The sequence below is a fragment of the Chiloscyllium plagiosum genome, chromosome 31, assembly GCF_004010195.1.
Source record: "Chiloscyllium plagiosum isolate BGI_BamShark_2017 chromosome 31, ASM401019v2, whole genome shotgun sequence".
NCBI classification, from domain to species: domain Eukaryota; kingdom Metazoa; phylum Chordata; class Chondrichthyes; order Orectolobiformes; family Hemiscylliidae; genus Chiloscyllium; species Chiloscyllium plagiosum.
Genome location: NC_057740.1, coordinates 3,456,060 through 3,466,563, shown reverse-complemented (window position 1 = coordinate 3,466,563; position 10,504 = coordinate 3,456,060). Strand labels below are relative to the sequence as shown.

The window sequence follows — 10,504 nt, the reverse complement described above, 5'->3', positions numbered from 1 at the left end:
ACCCATTCCTCCAGTATCCCACTAGACCCAGGAAAGCTCAGAGTGCACTAACATCTCGTGGGGGTGGGAGTTGCACTATGGAATCTACCTACTTTTGGTCCTCTTCTCTTTTCCCATGGGTGATTATCATTCCCAGTTATGTAACCCTAGGCTGTAGAATTTGCACCTTTTTCAGGTTTACTTTACACCCTAGCACATGCAAAAGGTTGAGTAATCCATTTAGGATTTGGATGTGTTCCTGCTTTGGTTTGGTTTGTAGGAATGGGTCATCTGCATATTGGGCAAAAGTGAGGACTGCAGATGCTGGAAACCAGAGTTTAGATCAGAGTGGTGCTGGAAAAGCACAGCAGGTCAGGCAGCATCCGAGGAGCAGGAAAAAAAAAAAGACGTTTTGGGCAAAAGCCCTTCATCAGGAATAGAGGCAGGAAGCCTCCAGGGTGGAAAGATAAATGAGGGGGGGAGGCGCAGTGGGGCGGGAGAGAAGGCAGCAAAGAGTCAGCGGTGTAGAGGTCAGTGCGCCAAGCTACCACTGCACCCCCTTTATCTGCTGGTTTGATGGTGTGAAGAGCTTGATGGCAGAGGAGATGACCTGTGGGTTGCAGTGAGAGAGAGATTCACTGAGATTCTTGTGGAGAGAGGAGGAGAACTTCAAGGTAGGCATCCTTGCAAGAGGATTCACAGTAAAGTTAAAATCAACTTGGCAAAAGTGAGGACTGTATATTGGATCAGGCAGTCAGGCCGGGAAAACTTTCCTAGTCCCTTGGCTATCCTATGAGAAATCAAGGGTGAGTTATGGAACCCTTAGAGTAGGCAGGTCCAGGTATACGGCTGTTCCTGGAAAGTAAATGTGAATTTGTAACTGATGGGACCAATTTAGGGGTATGGATCAGAAACCATTACTGATATCAAGTACTTTGCTTGCGAAGCAGGCTTCATTATTGTGGCTGGGCTGGTGGCTACTGTTGGTGCAGTGAGGAGGGGTGATTTTATTAAGTTCCCGATAATTAATGGTTAAACGCCATGAACCATGGCTTCCTGATTGGCCAAATTGGAGCATTATTAGTGGAGGCTACAGGCCTCAGCACTCCTCGCTGTTAAAGACTGTCAGTCACCTTGGCCACTTACCCCTCTGCCCATCTGGGGAAACCATATTGTCTTGCAAGGTTTTTGCTCTGGCCGCTCGATTATCACCTCTCCCGGGATACGTCCACAGTCAGGTTTATGTTGGGCGAATGCCCCTTTGTGTTTCACTCTCACCTCGGTCATAGCCAGACCCTTGGTCATTAAGGGATTGAACGAAGCCCTCCTTATTGAGCTGATCTGGTTGGTATAACTTTCTGTGATGATGATGGGTGGCGTCTTGCTAATTGAGGACATCTGCCATAGCCAAGAATTTACTGGATCAAATGCAAAGTTACACCTAGTTATGTATTCGAGACAGAGGATGTGGTCTGAGCCTTGGGGAAGGTCAACTAAGATAGCAGGGTACTGGCATGTAATGTCACCTAGTTTAAATTCTATCAGTTCAGTAATGTACCTCTCCGGTACATGGCCAGTAAACCTGCTTAAAACTATAGTCCCTGTGGTCTGTCAGGACAGATCATTAAATCGAGGCGTTCAGGATTGTTCTGGTATCCCAACGGAATTGGACAGGGCGGCCTCCTACCTCACCATTGATACTGGTCAATCTACACTATCCCACTTCCTGTCAAAGACCCACAACGTCATGCATATGCCTTGTAGGTTGGGAATGGGCGGGGGGCGGTGGTACTTGGGTTACTAGCATCCATGGCATGGACCGGAGCCTGCTGAGTTGGACACTCTAACAAGAGTTGGTGACTCCTTCTATCACTCCATGATCCCACTGGTCGGTGGTCCCAGTGGCTGCATGTGCGGCCATGCGTGGGCTCTACATTCTCGCACGTAGTGTCCTGTGTAACCGCAGTGGTAGCACTGCGTTGGCTGCCATGTGTTCCATTGCTCTGCCCCTCCATCTCTCTCTCCATGGCTGTGTAAAGTGAAGCTGGGTTTGCTTTGATATGAATTACATCCTTTTCCTTCATTCCTCAACGCCGGACCCTGCTTGGAGGCATGGAAAGGAAGCATTTTCCCTCCTTTCTGTTTTATTTTTGTTTAGTTTTGGATTTCCTTCTCCCACACCTAGGACATTCTCCTCAGCAACCATGCATCATTGTGGCTTGGCTTTGTAGAATTGAAGTTCACACAGGACTTCCTGCTCTTTTCGGTGGCGTGTGAAACTAAAGTCTTAGACCACCCAGTTGAGTCAGCTGCAGATAACTGACTCCTGTTTAATTCTCCGGAGACTCCCGAAAAATGTACCCATAAACGAAACCAGATTTTCTCCCTTCTTTTGCCTGCACTGGTTTAGCTCAATGGGGTCTCCTTTATTGTATCCAATTGCTGTGAGAATAGCATCTCATGTTGGCTGGAGTTTCTTCCCCTACATTTAGAGGGACTGAGATTGCAGACTTTACTGACTGGCTCAAACATCTTACGATAAGGTCATAGAATCATAGAATCCTCTACAGCAGTGTTTCTCAACCTTTCCGTATTCAATGCCCCCTTCTTATCCTTGAAATCATGCAACGCCCCCAAAGTCACCAAAGTCTGTTTTTACACATATAACTGCAATACATTGCAGTGCTGAAAACTTGTGAAATATGTTTTATATACACAACAAAAAAAATATTATTTATTACTGTTCTTACTGTCCACCTACTTTTGGCTCACTGTATAAAATTTAGTCTGTGATAGCAAAATAGTCAATGCGATCCTTGTGGTTCATGTTGTCTTGCTAAATCATATACATCTGGTTGAATTTTTGTCAAAAGCAATCTCAGGTCACCACACTGAACAATATCCATGTGATTGTGGGTCTTATCTTGTATTCTGGCGATGGCACTGAATCCTTTCTCAACCAAATAAGTAGGAGGAAATGGTCGTGCAAACCGCTTTGCCTCTTCACTTAATAGTGGGAAACGACATTGGGTGGCATCTTGAATCCAAAAAAGGGGCTCATCCATTTGCGAAAAACGAATTTTCATTGTAGTGTCATTTTGGAGCTCTATCATTTCTTCCTGAAGGCGAATGTCCATTTCTTCTGCGCATGAGATAAAGGGGGTCAACCAGCCATGTAGGGATCTCCATCTCAATAAGATCAGCAAATCATGTTTTCATATCATCCTGCAGTGCACGAATGTGAGCTGAGTAGATAAGTAATTGATCATCAGTAACATCCTCCACGATATTGTTTAAACTCGGGAACTGGTAAAACTCATGATGACTGATAATCCGAGGAAAGAGATCAAGTTTCTCAATAAAAGATGTAACAGCATTCCTTGTTTTTATGAAACTCACATTACCTCCTTGTATCTGCATGATTAGCAAATTGCACTTAATCGAATATATCTGCGAGATATGCACAATGTTTTACGGTTTCGGCTTTCACAAAGGTTTTCATTATTTCTGTGCAGGAATTCGATGATAGATTCGAACAGTTCATGGAAACGATTGAGGCATTTTCCTTTCAAGAGCCATCTCACTTCTGTGTGTAGCAGCAAATTGCAGAAATTCATCTTCATTATCTTTACAGAGTTGGCAGAGAAGTCATTCATTCAGAGCATGTCTCTTTATATAATTTACCACATCTATCACCACTTGTAGAGAATGGTTGAGGACTTCACTAAGTTTCTTTGCAGCCAGATGCTGCCGATGGATAATGCAGTGTACTGTGAAATCATGTGGCACTTCTCTCTTTAATAGTGCGACAAATCCCTGATGTTGGCCAGTCATAGCACGCACGCCATCCATGGCACTAGCAACAATGTTTTTGAGGGGAACAGACTTTTTAATCAAAATAATCCTTGACACAGTCGAAGATAGTCTTCCGCATATAGCACTTTCATCAATTTGTAAGGTGATTCCTTTCGATATCAAAAGGGAACATAATTTATCCTCACCATTTGAGGCCATTTCATCGATGCGCCTTCTCACGGAATCGTTGCTAAGAGGAATACGCTTGATAGTCATTAATGGTTCCTGATGTAGCATGGTTGATAATACTTTGGCAATAGCTGGAAGCACCAATGATTCACCCACGGAATGAGGTTTACCACATTTTGCAATTAGCTTCGCTATGTTGTATGATGCCACAAGGCCATCCACATTTGTGGCTCCCATCTTTGAAAAAGCAGTGGAAATCGTTGGTTGCTGATTGAATTTATTCTTTAATGTTTGAAAATATGCCAAATCTTTGTCCTTTTTGTCACTGTGTTTCTTTTCCAAATGTTTAATAAGACGGGAAGGCTTCATGGCCTCGTTGGAAAAACTTTGTTCACAGAGCAAGCATAGTGGTAAATGCTTTAGATGGAGATTGAATAAAGCCATATCACAAATAGTCCATGCTATACTGCCTGCACTTTTACTTAATGGATGAGGCCATTTTTACACTGTCAATCGAATACCCTGATGGAATCATGTATATTACCTTATCACGATAATTTTGAGACACTCAGACAAGTGGAAAAATTTGATTGGCTAATTAGCTTTAAGGTGCATTCATTCTGTCACCTGGTAGAATAGTTGAAAAGCTGCATTTCATCTTCCTAGAAGCGACACAGAGTTAGTTGATATTGATCTCGGCAGTAGAATCAGTGCCAACTGCGAATGAGTTCAAATGGTTTGCCATTCAGAGAAGACCATCAATAATAGCGCAGCAACCAGAGCGCACGTCTCCATGGGTGCAGGGAAAATAACACACTTGTGTTGTGCGACTATCCATCTGCACACAGCAATGTCCTTCAAGGACACAGCAGTCTTCCATGTGATTGGTAAGCTCTCTATAAAGTCGTTCAGTGCCCCCTTTGACTTCAATGCCCACCGAAGGAAGGCAAATGCCCCTCAGGGGGCGCTTCCACCCCCATTGAGAAACACTGCTCTACAGTATGGCAACAGGCCATTTGGCCCAACAAATCCAGACCGACTCTCCAAAGAGTAACCCACCCAGACCCTTCTCCTATCCTATCCTATCCTATTACTCTACATTTCCCTGACTAAAACACCTAACCCACACATTCCTGAACACTATGCGCAATTTAGCATGGCCAATTCACCTAACCTGCATTTCTTTGGACTGTGGGAGGAAACCGGAGTAACCAGAGGAAACCGTAGCAGCCACAGGGAGAATGTCCAAACTCCACTCAGACAATCCCCTGAGGCTGGAAGTGAACCTGGGTCCCTGGTGCTATGAGGTAGCAGTGCTAACCACTGAGCCACCATGCTGCCCAGATTTACCTCCTCTCTCACCTACCCCATGCAAAATCTTTTGTTATCTGACCCTCTCAAAGAATATATATGGATTGGCAAATGGCTCAAAATCTGGAATCTTTTTAGCGATTTCTGCCAATTGTGCTCCCGTAAACAGAGTGGTGTATGCTATTGCTGGGGCATCGACGTCCCCGATCCGTCTTTCGTTGGTAATCTGGTTCATTGCCACAGGGAGTGTCTCCAGGGGCGCTGAAGGGGTTGGCTCCTCTCTGAAGGGTGGGGGTGAAGCCCAATCCTCTGTGAAGATGGTTTACTGCTGTGTGTCTTCCCGGAGCTCATCCCAGTCTACCTCCTGTTCTTCCCTTTTAACATCCCCACAAGCATACATTACTCCGTTGCGGTTTGAGTTGGGATTTTAAATTCTCCACCTCCCACAGGCACATAATGTGGTCTGTGGTTGCCTGTTTCATTTCTTTGTGACTGGTGTATTACCTATAATGCTGCTACTTTTAGGTATGCACATTTACCTTTTAACTGGCTTACTTTGTTCTCAGCAGCCTCTTTAGCTGATAGTGCGTGCTGAGTGTCCGTGTACACTTTCCCACACTGTGTTTGGAATTGTTCAATGTGCAATATGTTGGCCTGATTTCTTTGGTCCTAAGTCGCAATTTTCATTTGCAACACTGCTGTTTCTTTCCTTGCAACCTCTAATCCTTTACAAACCTTTTTCAAATCCTGCTCAACACCTAGCAATTGTCCCAGACAGCATATTATTGCTGTGGGTTTTTTAAAATTTGGAAATCCACTTCCCTTGAATTTTCCTCAAATCCTTCCAATACTTTTGTTGTAGGGATTCTGGTCCAGTTTCATCATTACAGCAAAATTCTGCCCATATGGGCCACTTTTTCTTACTAATATATTGTCTGTGCTTCTTCTCCCACACAGGATAATCCTCTACACTGGTGCCTTTCTCAATTAACTAAGGGGTATGGGGGTGGATCCAACTGAGGGTATGGCTTTTGCTATGTTCCAGTCTTAACCAGGTCTCACCTGACCTTTGGTATTTTACCTTTTGGCCCAGTGGTTAGCACTGCTGCCTCACAGCGCCAGAGACCAGGGTTCAAGTACCACCTCAGTCTGTGTAGAGTTTGTACATTCTCCCTATTAATGCATGAGTTTCCTCTAGGTGATCCAGTTTCCTCCCACAATCCAGGTCAGGTCAGGTGAATTGGTCATACTAAATGGCCTATAGGGTTAGCTGCGTTAGTAAGGGGCAAATATAGGGTAGGGGTATGGGTCTGCGTGGATTATTGTTCAGAGGTTTGGTGTGGACTTGTTGGGCCAAAGGACCTGTTGTTTCCATCCTGTAGGGAATTTAATCTAATCTAATCAAATCCCACTAAAGATTTGACACAGGCAAAGTTTCAGGGAATAATAGGTTCCATGGGGTTTGAATTCGGTGCAATGAAGTCACGTCTTGTTGAGTCCCACTAGAGTCACCAATTTGTTGTGCTTGCCACTCAGAGTGTTTTGACCCTTATATTCAGAGAGTCGACTCATAACAGTAATAAGAAATTATCTTTATCTATTTCAACACAATTAACATAATAACAAATACACTACAAACTAACAATTAACATTATAAATCTAATTAACTATCTTACACTTTAACTTAACTTTGAATGATCAAATGCCACCACACTAGATTAGATTAGATTAGATTAGATTAGATTACTTACAGTGTGGATGTTGGCCTTATTCCATGTAGTGATGATTGCTTGTCGTCGTCTTCTTCTCTTCTCAGGGTCATCTTCTCTTCATGGTTGTTGGTCTCGAGTTACCAATCCTGAGGGTGGTGATGTGGTGATTCTTATACATGGAAGCTTTCGTGCCCTTTTGGGAGTGTCTTCAATTCCTACCAATAGACTGATCAGGGCTTGATCACTCTGATCAATCAGGCCCAATCAGGTATTGATGTGTTGATGATGGGGTGGTCCTTGGATCTTAGTTCCTGAAGGTGTCAGGGGCATGTAGATCAGGTAACCTTTCCAAAATAAGGGTGTGAGGTGTTGATTTGTTCTGGAATACAACTCAATGTTTCCTATTGTCCTGGGAATGGGCTGGGTCAGTTGTACATTGTGCTGTCTGCAGCTGCAATTTATCTAGGTCTGTAGCTTGTTTATTTCAGTGTTTTTAGTGCAAATCCTTTTGACCAATTCTTGATTCGTTTTCCCAGCATGCTTTATTTATTGTCCAGTTTTTCGTAAGTTTGTCTGGCCACAATTCAGTCCTGGTAGTTTCAGGAGGTGGAGAAGTCAACGTTTCAGGTACAGCCCTTCTTCAGGATTGATGTGCAGTCCTGATGAAGGGTTATATCTGAAACATTGACTTCTCCAACACCTGATGTTAACTGGCTGGCTGTGTTCTTCCAGCCTCCTGTTTATCTTCTTTGAATTCCAGCATCTGCATCTTTTTTGTCTCTAAATGTACAGTCCTAGCCAATTCAATCACAGATCTGTCAGCACTAATAAAGATGGAATATCAAATTAGCATTTTCACTTACCTAATGAGGTAGCTTTTACAGAACCTGAAGCAAGAGGGACTGAAATCATCAAAATCCTAGCTAATATTGAAATAAATGGGCGGCACGGTGGCACAGTGGTTAGCACTGCTGCCTCACAGCGCCAGAGACCCGGGTTCAATTCCCACCTCAGGCGACTGACTGTGTGGAGTTTGCACATTCTCCCCGGGTTTCCTCCGGGTGCTCCGGTTTCCTCCCACACTCCAAAAATGTGCAGGCTAGGTGAATTGGCCATGCTAAATTGTCCGTAGTGTTAGATGAAGGGGTAAATGTAGGGGAATGGGTCTGGGTGGGTTGCGCTTCGGCAGGTCGCTGTGGACTTGTTGGGCCGAAGGGCCTGTTTCCACACTGTAAGCAATCTAATCTAAATATAGAGGAAGAAGCTTACAACTAGCAACTGACAATGAATTATTCAAATTACAAATTGTAAAAGAACAATGAGAGGAAAGGCAGAGAGAAATACAGGAGAGAGACATTCAGCAGTTTGAATTGGAGAAGGCGAAACTGAAATTAGACAATCAGAACAGATCATAAAAAAAAAACCTGATTCTGATTTGGATTCAGAACAGAGTTTTGATTTTCTGAAAGAGTTAGTTACACAATTTAATGAAGGTGAGGGCAAATCCTGCTTCATTTCATTTGAGAAAGGTGCTCAGAGAAGGAAAGAGAGTTTTGGACCTGACCATTAAAGGGGAGAATTAGTTGAAAGTTCTTGCAACGCTTATTGTCAGAAGAAAACTCTCTGCATTATGAACGGATGAAAACCACCATCTTAAAAGCACATAAGTGAGTACATAAGCCAAGATCAGAAATTCCTAAAAATGGATGAATTTGAAAGAGAGAAACATGTGACTTTAGATTGATGGGTATGACTTTTTTTAAGATTACACCACTGTGGATCAGACCCCTCCTTCAAGGATGCACGGAATTAGACCTTTAGAAAGAGGTCAATATCAGGTTCCTAGTTAACATAAGGTCCCATATTGAAGATCAATGAATTATGAGAGTGAACAACGTTGCCATTATGGCAGATGACTACAGACTTACTTACACATACAACTTAAATCAAGAAAACCCTTTCCCTGATAATCCTGAGGTCTGGAAGGTACAGAAAGCAAGTGAACAATGGGAAATGGGATAGTAGTGAAAGGACAGAAGAGGAGGAGAAATAAGCTCAAAGGAGAAGGAGAACAGGTTAGAAAGGACAGAGCACTCTCCAAATTTAAGAAGTCAGGAAGGGAGTCGGGCTGGTTTAAACAAGTGGCAGGGAAGTGGGAAACGAAGCAGCTGGTGAGGAGATGGTACAGGTTAATAGGCTAAACAAGCAAGGCCAAGTTAATGAACAAGACAGGATGGTTTAATGTGTATTGAGTAAGCCAAGAGGGAGAAATGATAAAAAGATGCTGAAGGACAGGATAGAGTGTACAACTAAAATTAGAGCTCTTTATACAAATGCACAGTGTATAAGTAACAAATTAAATAAGTTGCAGGTGCAGATTCAAACTGGAAACTATGATGTTATAGCCATTACAGAGACCTGACTGCAGGATGGTCAGGACTGGGAACTAAATATACCAGATTATAAGGTTTACGGAGAAGAAGGTGAACTGACATTACAGATAAGAAGCAGCATCACTTCTCTGGTGAGGGAGGGAAGTGATGAGGGGAAATTACCCAGTAGAAATCTTATGGGTTGAACCGAGGCACCATAAAGGAACTAAAACTACAATACGCGTCATGTATAAACCATCTGATAGCAGCTCTTTTGTTAATGCGAATTGGCTTTAACGCAGTTGAGTGAATAGGGAAGGCTGTTTGTAAAATGCAAACTTTTTAAAGTGTGTGTTGGTTATAATGCAATTACATCACCATTGGTTCATGTAATTTGTATTCGTGATTTTTGTTAGCACAACCACCTGATGAAGGAGCAGCGCTCCAAAAGTTAGTGCTTTCAATTAAACCTGTTGGACTATAACCTGGTATTGTGTGATTTTTAATTTTGTTAGCATGGGGTTGCTTGGGAATGTATCTACCGCATTATAGAAGAGATGCCTGTATTGTATAAATATTGAAATTAGGCTGTAGCAAAGGCAGAATAGCATTAATGGGGGATTTTCATCTTAACACAGACTGGGGGAGACAGGCAAGCGCCTGCCAGAAAGGATGTGAATTTCTAGAGTGTATCCAGAATAGTTTCCTACTGCAATGTCTTGGATGCGACAAGGGACAAGCAATATTGGATCTAGTAATGAGCAGTGAGCCTGATTTAATTAGTGACCTAGTTGTGTTGAGAATTCATCAAATAGTGATTATAATGTGATCGAGTTTCACATTGAGTTTGAAGGAGACAAGCAAAGATTGGTTATTAGAATTTTGGATTTAAGTAAAGCAGGCTTTAATGGATGAGGCAGAGACTGACCAAAGTAAACTGGGAAGCTCTGCTAACAGATAAAACAAGTGAGGAAGGAAAGGATATTCAAAGAAACATTTGATGCTTTTCAAAAACAGTTTATACCCATGAGAAGGAAAAGATCCACCTCACAAAAAAACAGCCATGGACATCTGAGGAGGTAAGGGACAGCATAAACTTCAAGAAATGGCTTGTAAAAACACAAAGAACAGTATAGATCCACAGAA

At 42.8% G+C, this 10,504-nt stretch overlaps 1 pseudogene; it reads right to left on the bottom strand.

Moving 5' to 3' along the window:
- Positions 1-3,499: 3,499 nt before the first annotated feature.
- Positions 3,500-5,509, bottom strand: LOC122565539 (annotated as a pseudogene).
- Positions 5,510-10,504: the final 4,995 nt, after the last annotated feature.